We start from the raw sequence: 15,339 nt of genomic DNA on the forward strand, positions 1-15,339 counted from the left end.
GAGGTGGTTTCAGGTTTCTTCACATTACTCTCAGATGATCTCTCACGGTGTTCATCTCTTGAAATTGTTTCTGGTCCTTGTCCCAATATTCAATCCCGTATGGAATACCCTTGGTATTTGGTTTGTTCTACCTCCTCAAGAGTCATCATAACAAAGTTGTTGTTATAACAATCCCTAAATAGATAGGTTGGTAGGTCTGCTGACCCCTTATCTTTGATCTTGAACATATAGATGATCTTCATGGCCGTTAGTTGTCCTAGTTTGGCATGCAAAGTCCACAAAAGATCTTTTATGTTTCTATCTTCCCAACAATAGACCCCGATCCTAGGATTATCCGTAATAAGCTGTTTTAAAGGCTTCAAGTCTACTTGATTGTATCCCTCAAATTCTAAAGTTGGTGGTCCTTCTTTTGCTGACATATCTAGGATTATGGTGTTTACTTCTAACCCCCATTTGTCTACCACATCAGGGTTTTCAACTTGTACATATTGAGTTTCGTTTCTGTCCATGTACATTTTTCCTTGTTTGTTTGCCCTAACCTCTTTTTCAAATTCAATACCATGGTCATCAATGTGAATAGCATACTCCTCGTTAGGGTCCAAGTAAACCTGGGCTCCTTGGCGGTTAGTCTTGTAAAAAGATAGTATATGCTCATAGCACATTGTCGTTCCGGTTTTCAAGTGAGTCGAGTAAGAAGACATTTCAGATATTGAGTCTGAAAAAGTGTCTGAGACTTCTTTAAGAATTGTGTGCAAGGAATTGCCTTGATTCACGCTTTCTTCAATGTATACTCTACTGGAGGTTTCTCCAAGTATGTCTTGATTTCCTAGTACACGACGAGATCTAAGATTCATATAGACTTATGAAGCCCTGGATAGAGTACTGGATTGACTTGTCGTCAATTTCCACTTGATTCAATTGCAACTTTCTGCGAAGCCACTGATTCCTCATCTGCAACCTGATTCCTATAAAATTTGATCAAGTTAGCTATTCTTCTATAAAGACAGTATAGTTTTTGCTAACTCTCGTGATTGGTCTTTATGTGTCTCTTCAAATCGAGCTATGGGAGTCAAAATTTGACTTTCAAATTCGACTTAGCAAAAATCAAAGGTTTGATCTACAACTTAAAAACCGAGTGAACATGTACCAATTTTGATCCGCTTTAACCCAAAACTGCCCTGTGGCTTTATATTATGTTGGTCTAACATTGTATAAGCTCAAAAGTCAAAATTGATGTCTCTGGATAGCAGAAATAAATAATCGCAATTATTTACTTTTGTCACACTTTTTTGATTGGTTTGGCAAGTATACAACTTGCTAAAGTCTCTGGACAAGTTTCAACAAGTTTGGACAAAATCTGATCAAGTTTATCAACTGTTTTGTGTCCACAGACTCTGATTTCGAGAATCTGGCTTAAGTCTCACTTTTATTATCTAACTTTCATCAAATTGATTTGTGAGGTCTACTTGGGGGGATATGCTTGACCTTGTGTTATACTCAAACTTGCAAATTTCTTAAGTTTTGAAGCTGATGTAAATAATCGCGATTATTTACTTCAGCTATATTTTTGCAACTTTTTGCCCCAACTTTGACACAGATCTGTTAAGCACCTCTAGTTAAGGTCACTAGCCAAGTTTCATCAAGTTTGGACAATTTTTGGTCAAATGGTCATCAATTATCAGTCCGCACACTAACTTTGTAAATTTGGTCACAATTTTCAATCCAATGATCGAAATCTTACCAAATTTTTTTTGTGGTCTTATTATAACATGTTAAAACTAGTGGTATGCTCACTTGGTCAAAAAAGTTGAAAATGGGATAGATGTAAATAATCATGATTATTTACAACTGACAAGTTTTTGCAAATTTTTGGTCAATTGAGCATGTACACGTGTTTATCACATCAATATAAGCCTATGCATCAATTTTCAACAATTTTGGACGAATTTTTCCCAATTTACACTCAATTTCAAAAAGTCAGTACAAACTTTAGTTTTCACCCAGTTTTTTGCCAGTTTGGTGATCCAAATCTCTTGGGCCTTTACAAAAGTCGTTTGTACACATGCAATGAGTCAATGGCATGAACCTTGGTCAATTTAGAGCAAAAAGTTAATAATCATGATTATTGACTTCAGGCTTGAAATGAACACTTTTTTGCAATTTTTCCAAGCACAGTCCTTATATGAGCTATTTTATGCTTATGAATCAAGTCAAAACTTAATTTGGCCTAAAATGTCAAGAAAAAGTAAATAATCTGAGTTTTGGCCAACTCTTGAAATTTTTATCTCGAAGTGTCTTTGAGCTTACCAACTGGTTCAGACAACTCTTAAGCTTACTCTCCAATCGGATTGAGTGGTTTCGAGTCTTTTCGAGCTATTTCTAGTCGTAGACCTAAAATTTTGCAACTTCCAATAACAACTCAAACTTGATTCTTTCAAAGGAGAGAGAAATGTTATGAAATCCACCTCGGATCCTACTTACCCTACTCCTAGATTCTCATGCGATGGGGTTGCGGAAAGTGTCCACAAACACTCATTTTCTTGTTTTTTATGGTTTTCAGAGCCTTGATCTTAAGACTTGTCTCTCCTTTCAGTCATTCTCCAAATCCTAATCTAAATCTACAATCCTACAATCCTGAAGGCACTCATCAAGTACAATTACTTCCAAGCTACCTCTACACATCAAAAGATGACTATCTTAAGCTATGCAGTTTCTAAAAGAAAGTTTGAACTCTAGGAGAACCTAGAGGAAGTTAAAGAATAACTTCACAAGACGCTCATGTTTTTCCCTAGTTTAGGTCTCTTCGATCCCCGAAAACGGAGCCAAATGTGGGACGTATGTCTAACCTCACCATCCTATCTTATTCAAGTATTAGCGAGAACCACGATTAATTTGTCAAGCCATGGGACGAAGCTGACTCGACTAGTGCATAGAGGCTACAAGAGGGTTTCAATCTCTCGAAAAACAACTAACAACTCACATCTAACTCAAGCTACACTCAAGTGACTGAAATCACCAAAAGCCAATCGCGGCAAAGAAATCACATCTGTTACAGCATCAATGACATCCAAACGTAACGAAACTTCTAGCACATGTTTATCAGACCTAAGCACACATGCTTATGGTCTCAGACTCCACTTTAGGTCAAGTTCCAAAATCACGATTATTAACAGCAGTGGATTTTTTACCTAGTCGTTTTCGACCCAGAATGCATCTAAATGCTTCACAATGATGCCCCAATACCCCGCCTATGCTTAGGTTTTTATTTAAAAGTGTAAATTCCCAGTTATGATGAAATTAAGCCATGGATCGATGACGCCAAAATCTACAAAATACTGTGAACTGCTTACGTCAATGCCGTTAGCTCACGCTGTGTATTTCATTATCCAAAAACTTACAAAAATTGGCTTTTATACCTTAGCCAAGGTTTTTGGGTGGTCAAAACTAATAATCTGGAGTTCTACCAAAGGTGGGTAATGACTGGCTGATACAACCTAGAAGCTTGTAGCCCCGGCTCATTAATTACAAAGTTTATCCGAGAAAATAGGAGTTACAATATTCCCGATATATCAAAATAATAAATGTTTTACAAAGAGAGCTTCGAAAAATGGTGTCTGTGTTAGCTTGCTGCTAACAATTCCTATCACTAACAAAAAATCTCAAGTTTTGGTAGCGAAGGCATGGAAGCTCACGTTTGAAATCACTGTAGTACCATGTTTAGAGTTGATAGAGTTCTTGTAACTTAAATTTTTGGAGGGAACGCCTTGTAAATTGGTGTTTCAAATCATTAGTTATACGGTTATTTATAACCCTAACAAGAAAAAGAAGGACAAGAAAAGAAGACTCTGGCTGCCAAATAATGAATGTCATTTTGGTTGTTTGTTGGTGCAAAGAAGCGTCACCTAAAATATACTATCTAACATTTTCATTTTCTCTCTTTAAGATGAGGTGGAACTTCTTCCAAGGCCCAAAAGAGAGTTCAAAGTTCTCCTAATGTGGACTCAAACTCTGGCGTAATTTGCAAGCATCATGCATTATAATTGACATGCCATATTCCAAGCAACCTTCCATTATTCTTTGTATTTTAATGATTGACCAAAGCCAGATTCCTAAAGTCATGCCCAAAAATTTAGGTTCTTTATCTATTTACCAAGCCATTTCCTCCTTCAAAGAGGTTACCATCACATTATACGTAAGAAAGTCATCCGCTCTCAAGTTGGTCATTCCCTCATACCTCAACACTTCCCCATCACAAGGGAAAAAATAGGCAACTAGGCCCATCTGATGCTCTTCATTCTAGCTCCCACTTGAGCAATCCTCAAACAACAAAAACGGCTTTCAAGCCTCGAGTCCCTCATCCTAAGAATCATAAATAGTACCACATGTGGTGACATTGGTCTATCCACTATCCTCAAGAGCAAACAATCAGGCACACAAACCCGCATATATTAGATGCCAGCTGATAAATGTTATCTCCATGAAAGCACAATATCTACATCAAGGTGTACAAGGCCCCAGTACAGAGAGGAGCATCTGCAACAGAAACAATCTAGAGCAAGCAAGTTGTCCCTAGATACCTATCAAAAAGCAGCACTATAGTCCAAGTCTTCATGAAGCCCACAGAGTCTTTGCAACTGCTCAAGGGCATGGCGTAGAAGAATGGAATGCAAGTATTCTTGGTTATGCTCATCATAGCCATGGCTTGCTTTCAGAAGATGCGTCATGAAGGGGTTAACCTAGACCTTGTAACTTTTACAAATCTTCTACCTACGTGCAACCACTTAGGTTTAGTGAAAGAAGGCTGCCATAACTTCTGTTAATGGAAGCATAGTATGGTTTGATGCCCATTCACGAACATGTTAATTGCATAATTGATCTATTGGGCCTTTCAAGATTACCCAAGGAAATTCCACACAATTTGAGTGACAAAATACTCTATTCATTCTACACAAGAGTTTTGCAAAGAGAATATTCACTAAGCAAAGCCCTTAAAATTGGCACATGCTTAATAGAATTACTTTGTGACAAAATCTTGTCAAATTCCTTTGCCTTTGTCAAAAGCACCTTATCATTCTTTATTATGACCCCTTGCCAAAGAAAGCATGCTTCAAATCCTATATACATGGGTGAATGTATCCTCACACCACTGGGTCCCTAAAATCCTGCACCACATTTGAAAATTTTCTATGGGATTTTAAGCTAGGCTATTTTTTCTTGTGGGGAGGACAATGGAGTGCCACAACTCAATGAGACTCCATGGGATCTCCAACTACAAAAGCTCATGCACATCTTGCTCAAGTTTTGATGCTTCTCTTAGGATGCCCTCAAGACTAAAAGCCAAAGCACCCAAAGATAGGAGAAACAATTTTCTATATTTCTCCATGTGCCACTCTCTTACCTCATCTAAACAAGCATGAAGAATCCTTGTTTTAGATATTTGATAACTTTTCTCGAATTCTTCCATGAAAAAAAATTCTTTCATTGAGCGCATTCTCAGTAAGATGCGTCCGAGTAATCTCTACCCCCCTTACTTAGAGGTTTGTCTCTCTCTACCAATCTTTCGTGATCACCAGCAACCATTTCATCTCTCTTAAACATGTTGCAAGATGGTTTTCTCTCACTTATCCCGTTAGCGTTGTTAGATTGAAGAGCATCCTCTAGAAACTTGAGAAATAGTAGGACAATTTGTTTCAAAAAAAACATTCTATCAAAGGCACCATGCAACTCGTGAGTACCCATGTCTGCATTACTAAGAGTTTCCACAATTATCTCAAATACGCACACACTGAAATGTAGAAAATCCACCATTTGGCCATGTATTTCTAGCAACTTCATGAGGCACTTCAAGGAAAAGTTGAGTACCAAAATTGTGGCTCTTCTGTTGCTTCCTTTATGAGCTCTTGCACGCAGGCAATTGAGCACCTTAATGACTTTAATCGTACCTTTAAGTCAACCACTGCTAAGGCGCAGCACTTTACACATTGCAACTCTAGAAACATCAAAAACACAACATCCACATGGATTTTCATTTGAAATCAGCTCAATTTTGACTACACGTGCAGCCCTAAAAGGCATAACAAGCATCTCAACTACAATGAAGTAGGTCATGCCCATGAATGCTTCTACAATTCAAACTACTATAAAGGACTCATCACTTGAATCTTTGTTCTTCCTGGCCAGTATGACTACGCCACCAGTAAAGGCCAACATTGCACTAGAAAGGTCATAAATCTTTCTCTATCTTAGAAAGCTTGTGAAAATCACCCACGATATAAGAGAAACCAAGCATAGAAAAAGGAATTTTTTGGTCACTAAAACAACAAGCAAGCCATAATAAGATCTTTCCATAGTGCCTTATGTGTGAAAAGTAAAAGTCTTGGAAGAGATTCCTTTTGCAGTTCCTACAAAACCCACCCTAGTGTGATGTATGCCCTAATGTCTGCCCAGTATCCTTTCCTTTTGCCAAACCGCAAACCCAGAATCGCTCCTAATCCCATTTCCAAAGACATTTTGAACGTTTTTTGGAAATGAGAATAGAGCCACTTGCTCTTCACATGGTGTTTGATTTCACACACAACAGATTGATTGCAAGAATGTGAAGCATGTGTGTGTGTGTGTGTGTGTGTGTGTGTGTGTGTGTGTGTGTGTGTGTGTGTGTGTGTGTGTGTGTGTGTGTGTGAGAGAGAGAGAGAGAGAGAGAGAGAGAGAGAGAGAGTTGTACCTGCCTTTCCTCTAAGAGAAGAACAGATTGCAAGAAGAGGACTTTGAATAAAGCAGAAGAATTAAATGTTGGGTGTAGAGAAAGAGTGAGAAAGTGGGAGAGAGACAAGTCATGATCCCATTTGTGACTCCTCACTGACTTGGAATAGCTAGCCTTTGAGATTTTAAAAATGATCCTTGGGCTAACTACCCTAAAGAAACCATGAAATTGAAGACTTGACAACTTATGTATCGTTTAAAATGAGCACCTACAATGCTATTGTTGATTCTCTTTGCAGGTGCTCCCATTTGTACTTTAAAGGCGATTGTTAGTTGTATTTGTACTTTTCCCTTTCCATAAGGCCATAGGTTATTGTCTAATGCCAAATACATACCGAGAGCATCCTATGCTTTAAGCTTATTTGGATTTCATGTATAATGGTCTAAGTGACACTAAAGAGGCTAAGAGCAATGGGATCTTGTAATGCTACGTCCTTTCACTCCTTATATAAACCAATGCATGAAACAACACAAAGAAATTATCAATACAATCACACAATTGAGGACTACTTGTACCCAGTCAAGAATTGTAGCCACCTTATGCATCCGATTCAATATATAAGAGCTATTTTCACCCAATTAGGGATTATAGCTCTTATATTGTGCATTTACAATGTATATCAACTCAAATCTATAATGGTGAAGAATGCAAAACTTCATGGATCTTTATATACCCAGTACACTATTACAAGGCATCCGACCCTTGACTATTGACTCATCATTAACATATGCTCATCTTCTAAAACCAACTTCAGCCCTTTTATGGACCAATGGCTTCGTCGCAATGAGCATGACTCTCTAAATTCTCAATTGTTTTGGTTTTGTACCTTTATGTTCGGTGAAGGATTTAAATATTTTTAGAAGTGATTACCAAATTAAGAATCACATCGGACATGTGACTCTGTAACCTTAGGTCAATTCACAAGGAGATGATTGTACCCGACGCTCGGATACACTCCCCAGGGATTTTCCTAGTCAAAGCACCATGGTAAGCACGGAATTGTTTTTATATAATTACACCCATCGGGGTTTTCTATTTTTCCGATGGGCCCGCAAGGCAATGCCTTTTTCCCTGCGGGCCGTCGGGAAATATAAAAACCCCGACGGGCCTTGAGGGAATATGTTTTTACCCGGCCGGCTAACCGGCTCTATTGTTTTTTGCAGGTCACCATTACCAAAATGATGCTAGCATGCAAATGGCAAGAAAAATGAGTGTCTCTATAGCCTTGCACGAATCACACCGTCAGAAGGAAGAACTATTACACTTCCAAAAACACCTATGATAACCACCTGTAGAGATTTATGAAAAACCCATCAAGCATAGAACACACTCAAAATTAGGAGAAACCGAGGACATCATGACAAAGCTCATTATGTGGAGATGTTCATAGAGTATCCATAGGCAAAAAACAGATGAGATATGAAAGAGTTATGGCCACTCGAACATAGGGGTGTACTCTTTCTTACTAAGAAATGAGCTCTCTGGAAGTTGTGCAGGTGTTGCAGCTATTAGAATGGGGGTTCCCTTATCTTTTATCTTCTCTCTCTTCTCAACCGACAAGGCTCTCTATCAAGGCATCTTTTAATTGGCTCATTTTTTTCTTTTTTGGGCAAAAAATGAGGTGTCGATGACCGTATGGCCAAGGGAATGGGGTGGGCGCAAGTGGCCGGGGAGTAAAACGAGTTTCCAAGCACCTGTCCAGCTGGTGGGAATCCAAAAATGCGCTACCTCCCTCCCCATGAGTCCACGAGCCCGTCCATAGCAAGCCTTGAGAGCTCTTCACAAGGTATGCGCCCATAATGGGCTCCCCCTTTAGGCTATATACCCCACTCTTCACTTTTCCCTTTCCATGTGGGATGATCCCCCCACCACATGGCAACCTCCTCCTCAATCCTCCCAAATCCCTTGTGCCCAACAAATTTCCAGATTTTCCCCAAGGCGGGAGAGCTTCTCGGACTTCCCCCAAGCATAACTTGCTACTCCGGTCTCACCGAATGACACACCGTACGTAACACACGGCTTGGAGCCCAAGTCCTCGGCTACTTCTAGAATTTCAAATCTCATAATTTCTAATTCCAATCATCAAGTTGTCCTAGTTGCCTTTGTCGCATGCACCCGCAATCACTTTCTAAGTTGAGACCGCCCACTTTGGATGCTCATAACTCATGATGTACAAGTCCGATTCACGAGCTATAAAGAATGACTGAAAATATTTATTAGAAAACATGTGTTGGGGACTCAAACAACCCAAAACATCAGCATTCAAGCTTGGAAAAATCACACCTTTGTACATGAATTTTTACATGGTCACTTCCAAGACTTATAGGGCTATATACACATATATACATGAGGCTAGTGGGCAAGCTTTTTGGCATGATCTAGTGACTTTATGCTCATCCAAAAAATGCCTGACAACGTTAAAAATCAATATGATCACGTCTTTTTCTTGTTTAATTACTGGTATTATTAACGTAAACAAACAATTGTGATCACATCACTGAAATCCTTGATCAAGAGGCCTCCAAAAGGATAGTGGATTCATAGCCTAAATGGTGAAGAGGATGGCTCTCCAAGTACCCAACATACCTTGTATGTCTGGTTGAGGCACCAAAATTAGTAAGGGATGATGTCTCCTTTTTCCATGTACCCAGAGTTAGAACCTCGAAGGATCATTACAGACTGCTAGAGAAACATCCCAATTGGCTAAATTATTCTAAGCTTCTACATCCCAAGGAAGGAGAGAGAATAAGTGGAACTTATATGGCAAAAACCCTCATAGGCTCCATTAAGCTTTTCATTGGCTCCCCTTACTTGACATGTGTAATGCTTAGGAAGATATGTAAAACATTGATGGCATGCCTTAAAGTGTTCGCGTTGTCCAAGGCAACGAACTCAACATTACTATCAATGGGTGACACCATCACCCAACTGACATCGAAGCAGCCATCCCTAGAGGTGTTGCACTTGTTTTATCAAAGATTAATGTTCTTGCCAAGCTACCACATGCAAGCATCCAAGGAAGCCTTCTTACTGTTTCTTTTATTTATGAAACAAAATCTTTGGCCCTACAATCACCATGGGAAACATAAGATATGAGTCATATCTCAAGTTTTTAAAGCCACTAGGTTTCCATTGACAGAAATGGCAGAAGACTGCTTACAACCTCAAAAGACACGGGCCCAAAGCACTACAAAGACAATGCCTCAACACATGGAATGATCATGTCGAGGACGACATGGACGCGGAGGGGGGGGGGGGGGGGGGGGGGGGGTGTTGATAGCTAAACACAAAAAACTGGGCTACTCCACTCTTTGTATTGTTTAACTTGACGGACTCAATTGTAATTATTTTTTGGGACTCAATCAAGTTTCCATATTGTAACTTCTTAAATATGAGAAAGCAAAACCCATGGTAGAACGTAGGAGGTAATTTTGATGAGTTAGTACCTCGAAGGCTAAGGTATATAAGCCAATTTTTATAACCCTTAGGAAAACTTTGAACTCATTATCTTTTTCAGCTCAACTAAGCATGATGTGACTATGTATTTTGTCTGAGAGAGTGAGTGAGGTCTTCTTCTATTCTCTATGTGCACTATGGAAGCTACATTGTGAAGGCGAATACACCATCACGTTAGCAATGGTGATAGCTATGCTTCAACGCCAAGCTTACACAATTCTGGTCTCTTCACGAAGAGATCTCCCACAAGCTTTGAAGCGAGTTTTCTCTCTAACCGTGTATCCATTTTGTCATTGATTTATGTCGTTGTGTTCATGATGAGTTAAACATTCAGAGTCAATGACCTGTAATTTTTGGCATGTCTTCATACATGATTTTTGTACCAAGTGTTTGTAGGTAGTAAATTGGGTTAGAGAATTAAAGGTAGTGTCCTCTAGGTGTGTAGAGGTTACTCCTTGAGTTTTGTGATGATTCGACAATGTTAAGTCATGTTTTGGAGAACATAGATGCCATAGGTTAGGTAGCGATTGTGCATACATAGTGTGCTTTGAGATGATTTCCCTTGGTAGTGATTGTCAATATATTTTTTTCCATGTGCCTACGGGTCAAGCTCCATCCTTGGTTGACATCTTGTTTGTTAGCCTAGTTCTCACTTTACTAGCAACTGCGAGCAGTGTATCTGCCCGACCTTGCTCATTGTGTGCATAGGTTATGTGGTGAAAAAAGTACACCATTTTTTTCACGTCAAAATATGTACCATAGTAAAAGATATATGATAAGTTTTACAATGAAAATTCACTCAAACTTTGAGTTGTTTTTGGTAAAACAAAACATAAGAACTCTATAGCTTCCTAAAGAAAGTATATATTTTTACTTATAAAACCATATTAATAGCAAATTCCATCTTGAAAATGTCATATTTGAAAGCCTATAATTAACATTTACTATAAGTAGTAAATGAGAAATTGATTTTTACAAAATGTTGTTTAAGAGGTAAGTTTATGGATGACCTGATCTTGGGAGGGAGTGGCATCCAATAGGCCGGTATGATATGCACTCAAATGATTAGATTCTGCTACCTGAACCAAGTATGGAAGTCCAGGAACCTTCGAGTCTTTGAGGGAAAACTAGAGGTAGCTATCTTTGATGATAGTGTGAGATCAAGCATTGATCTCATTCACATGGTAAGAGCAAGAAGAGGGGCAGTAGACAAAGATGATATTGTGAGATCAAGCATTGAGCTCATTCACATGGTAGGAGCAAGAAGAGGGGTAGTAGACAAAGACTCAAAGGATGGATGCATACTTTGAGCTGTTTAGAACACCCAAGAGGATAGGAGCTACTCATATAGTAGGTTTTTTGGGGTACAAGACTCTGCTGGAACTCTAGCCCCCTCAAGGCACATGTGGTTCTTGAGGGCTAATGTATTCTTATCGGGTAAATATAAATTATCTCAACTCACAATTGTGAGTATGGCAAAAAAAAAGAGGTAATTTTAAGCATTTCAAAGCTCTTTTCAAACAATTCATGCTATTTTCTTGCATGCCCCAAATGCCTTTTTATTAAGGAGTTAGCTATACTTTACTAGTTTTGTCAAAAAATTTGAGAATTACATGGAATTTTCTAGCTACTATCTTGCACATAAAATGTCAAAAATTTTAGCGTGCATAGTGTTACAACAAAGGAAACATTACCTCATTTAGTTTCTTCAATGCTCTTCAATTATATTCTCCCTTGGAATTTAGAATCATACATGTATATATAACATAATCAAGATTTCAATGCACAGATATATTGTATTTTACTTTGTATATGATTCAATATATAAAACATGCATGTTTGACCCACATAGCTAGGCATAATTGAATACAAATGTGAATTTTGTTTTTTTGAGTAGAATCCTACATAATTATATAGCATTGGTATAAAGGATCAATATGAAATTTTCTCCTAGGACTTTTGATTTTTTTTTAACGCTTATGGTGCCTATTATTTGCAAAATTTGAATGTAGATTTACACAACTATGATTATGGGTCAATTTGGTTATCCTTGTAGTCTCAAATATGTGAGGAGATAATTTATAAGAACTCTTTTACTACTGTACATATGCTTCTTAAAGGGAGTTGTATAGATTCTTTCTTTCAAGCACACGAATTTTTTTGAATATTAAGAAAAAAGAACGCTAAAGTGTCCTTTTTGTTACCAAACTATTGTTAAGGTATTGTTTGATGTTTGAGTTTGGCCTTGAGCAACCTTTGCAAGCCTGGTTGTATTTCTATTCAGAGATGCAGAAGTGTATTCAACAAGTGGGGAAGGGTGTAGCCAAGCAGAAAAAATTGGAATCTACACAAGCTCTAAATACATCAAGAATGTAATGTCCCAGGATGTATCAAACTTATCTGACGATGCCATAAAGAGGATTAGATCAGCTAGACAAGTGCCAAAGAAACTTGATACAGAGACGGAATACAGAGCTATATTTTTACGTAGACAACATCAGGTGAAAGATGTTATTTAGTAAATTGTAGTCTAAGCATGCTAGACAATGCATCAATAGGGTTATCAAGGAAGATGGACAAATGTTATCAGAACCAGATGCAATAATGACAGAATGTAAGCATTAATGAGTCAATCTTAAACAAGGATGTTGATGAGTCTCCTGAGAGGTAGCAAGATTTTGAGTTATTTTAATCAATGGTGTATCCATGCATTGAGAAATTTAATTCCGGTAAGCTCCTTTTGAGGAAAATAAATTACTATGGGCTTTGAAGAAATCTAGAGATGATAAAACATATGGTGTTTGTGGTTTGACTAAAACTTTTGTGCTAGAATATTGGTGGAAATTGAGCCCATTGATCCTAACAGTTATAAATCATATTTGGCAAACTCAATGCATTGATCCTCTACTGAAACAATGACTCATCAAGCTGTTTCCCATGAAGACCTTTCTTGTCTCCCTTTCAGATTGGAGACCTATAACCATGATGGGCATTCTGTATAGAATATTGGTCAAGGTAGTGGCTATAAGATATCTCCTTTTTTTAGGAAACACTTGCATGAAGCTCAAACTAGATTCATAGGGGGAAGATCATAACTGGTGGATAACATCTTGAGTGTGATGTTGGGCATTGAGGCATGTAAAAAAAATAATCAAAAGGTAGTTATGTTGCAACTTGACTTTGATAAGGCCTTTGAGTCTATGATATGGGATTTTATGGTTAGGGTTCTCAAAAAGATGGGCTTTGGGAATAGAATATCTTCATGCATCCTGTTGTTGGGGTTGGGGGCATCCTCTAAGATCTTGATTAATGGAAGAATTTTTGAGGCTGTGTAGATATGTAGGTCAGTAAGACAGGGCTGTCCCTTGAGTCTATTACTATTTGATGTTGCTACTCACCCACTATTTTGTTTTCTCACTGCTCAAGCTATTGGGGGACACTTAAAATGGCTACAAACAGGGCAAGAACATGTGGTGGCCTTGGGATTTGCAGATGATACAATCACTTTTTTGTACGCTAATAATGCCAATATTGGGGAATGCTTTAACTATCTAAATATTTACTCACTTTCTGTAGGGCTAGAAATAAATTTGGGAAAATCCTACCTTATAGATGTGTCTGTAGAAAACTTTGATAAGCTCATTTGGAGAGGGAAAACAATATATAGAGGAACAATCTTTAGGCATTTGGGCTATCCTATTGGTGTGGATGTGACCTCCAAATAGTTGGTTGATTGGGTAGAAGCTAGAGTATGCTCTAAAATTGCCAGTTGGCACTATGATGAGTGGCCTTTCCATGTGAGGATCACGATTATGTAATCTATTTTGGTTCCATATCTATTGTATTTTCTACCCCTATTGGACTGGTCTAATTTAGCTTTGAATAGGTTCAAATCAATGTACTTTAAGTTTTTGTGGGGTCCAATAACAAAGCATGGCTAGCTTGGGATTATGTTGCTCTGCCTGTTGAATTAGGTGGATTGGGGATCTTGCATCTGAAGCTACATATGCAAGCCAAAAGGGCTACTCTCCTTAAACATATGCTGAATTCTAACAAATGATGGTCGAGGTTGTTATGGTTTCTGATTGATAGAGTTGTTGTCTATTCCATGGTATTTGGGACATGTTGTCGTAGGATAAGTGTTTCTCTGCTGCTCCTCTGAAGTTATATGGTAAAACTAGTAATGTGCTTGTTAAGTCATGGAAAGATGTATGTTCAAAATTTGTGTGGGCTGGCAGGGCTAGATACATAGAGAATTCTCTAGGTGTTGAATCTTGCTTTTGGAGTTTTGTGTTTAAAAAGCCTCCTGCCTTATTATTGGGGAAGAAAGACCTAACCCACTTTAAAAGAGGGGTCAATGTAATTGAACAAATTGTGGACTCTAACAACAAGTTGGTTGCCTTTTTTTTCAGTTGCCACTAGACTTTTTAGGTTGGGGAATGGACTCAGAGTGGCATGGGCCTTGCTTTGTGCTTCTGTTTTCAACATCCAAATTCCATGTAATCAACTTAGAGATTCTCGGACTGGGAACTACCAAACTCCTCTGCGAATTGGTGGACCTCTCCTACCATACAATTTTATCAGTTGTTGTTGCTTGATAGTCATATTCATGTGAGATGTAATATTGGGGTTTTGATAACATCAGTCAATGGTGGTTGAAAGTGACTTTCAATTGGGATGTACATTGTACCTACAAACATAAAGTATTCATGTGGAGAATTTTGATTGGTTCTTTACCAATTGGAGAGTTATTACCCAAGAGAAATGTAATGCAAGGGACTTGTATCAGATGTAATAATCTTGAGTCTATGAGACACTTGTTTTTAATTGTAATCAAGTTAGAATATGGTGGAAAACTCTCCAGAATACTATATGTTGTGCTTGCAGACCAAAATCATCAAGTATAGGATGCTCTTTGGGTTAATGATTATTGTGATGAAGAGGGTCTTGAATTGTTCTTGTTTTCTATTAGAGTTTGGATGTTATCCTTTATATGGAAAGCCAAGAACTCGTCAGTATTTTATAAGCATTTCCACTGCCATGGGGTCTCCTAAAGATCAGGCTTCTTGAGGACTATATGTCCTTGCCTACAACTATGCAAAATTAGATGCAAAGGTATATTG

General features: G+C 38.2%; 1 pseudogene; it reads right to left on the reverse strand.

The window, feature by feature from the left end:
• Positions 1–5,194: 5,194 nt before the first annotated feature.
• LOC147420098 (uncharacterized) lies at positions 5,195–6,563 on the reverse strand (annotated as a pseudogene).
• Between the last annotated feature and the right edge of the window lie 8,776 nt (positions 6,564–15,339).

The sequence above is a fragment of the Adiantum capillus-veneris genome, chromosome 28 (genome assembly GCF_014529385.1).
Source record: "Adiantum capillus-veneris isolate H3 chromosome 28, ASM1452938v2, whole genome shotgun sequence".
Classification (NCBI taxonomy): Eukaryota; Viridiplantae; Streptophyta; class Polypodiopsida; order Polypodiales; family Pteridaceae; genus Adiantum; species Adiantum capillus-veneris.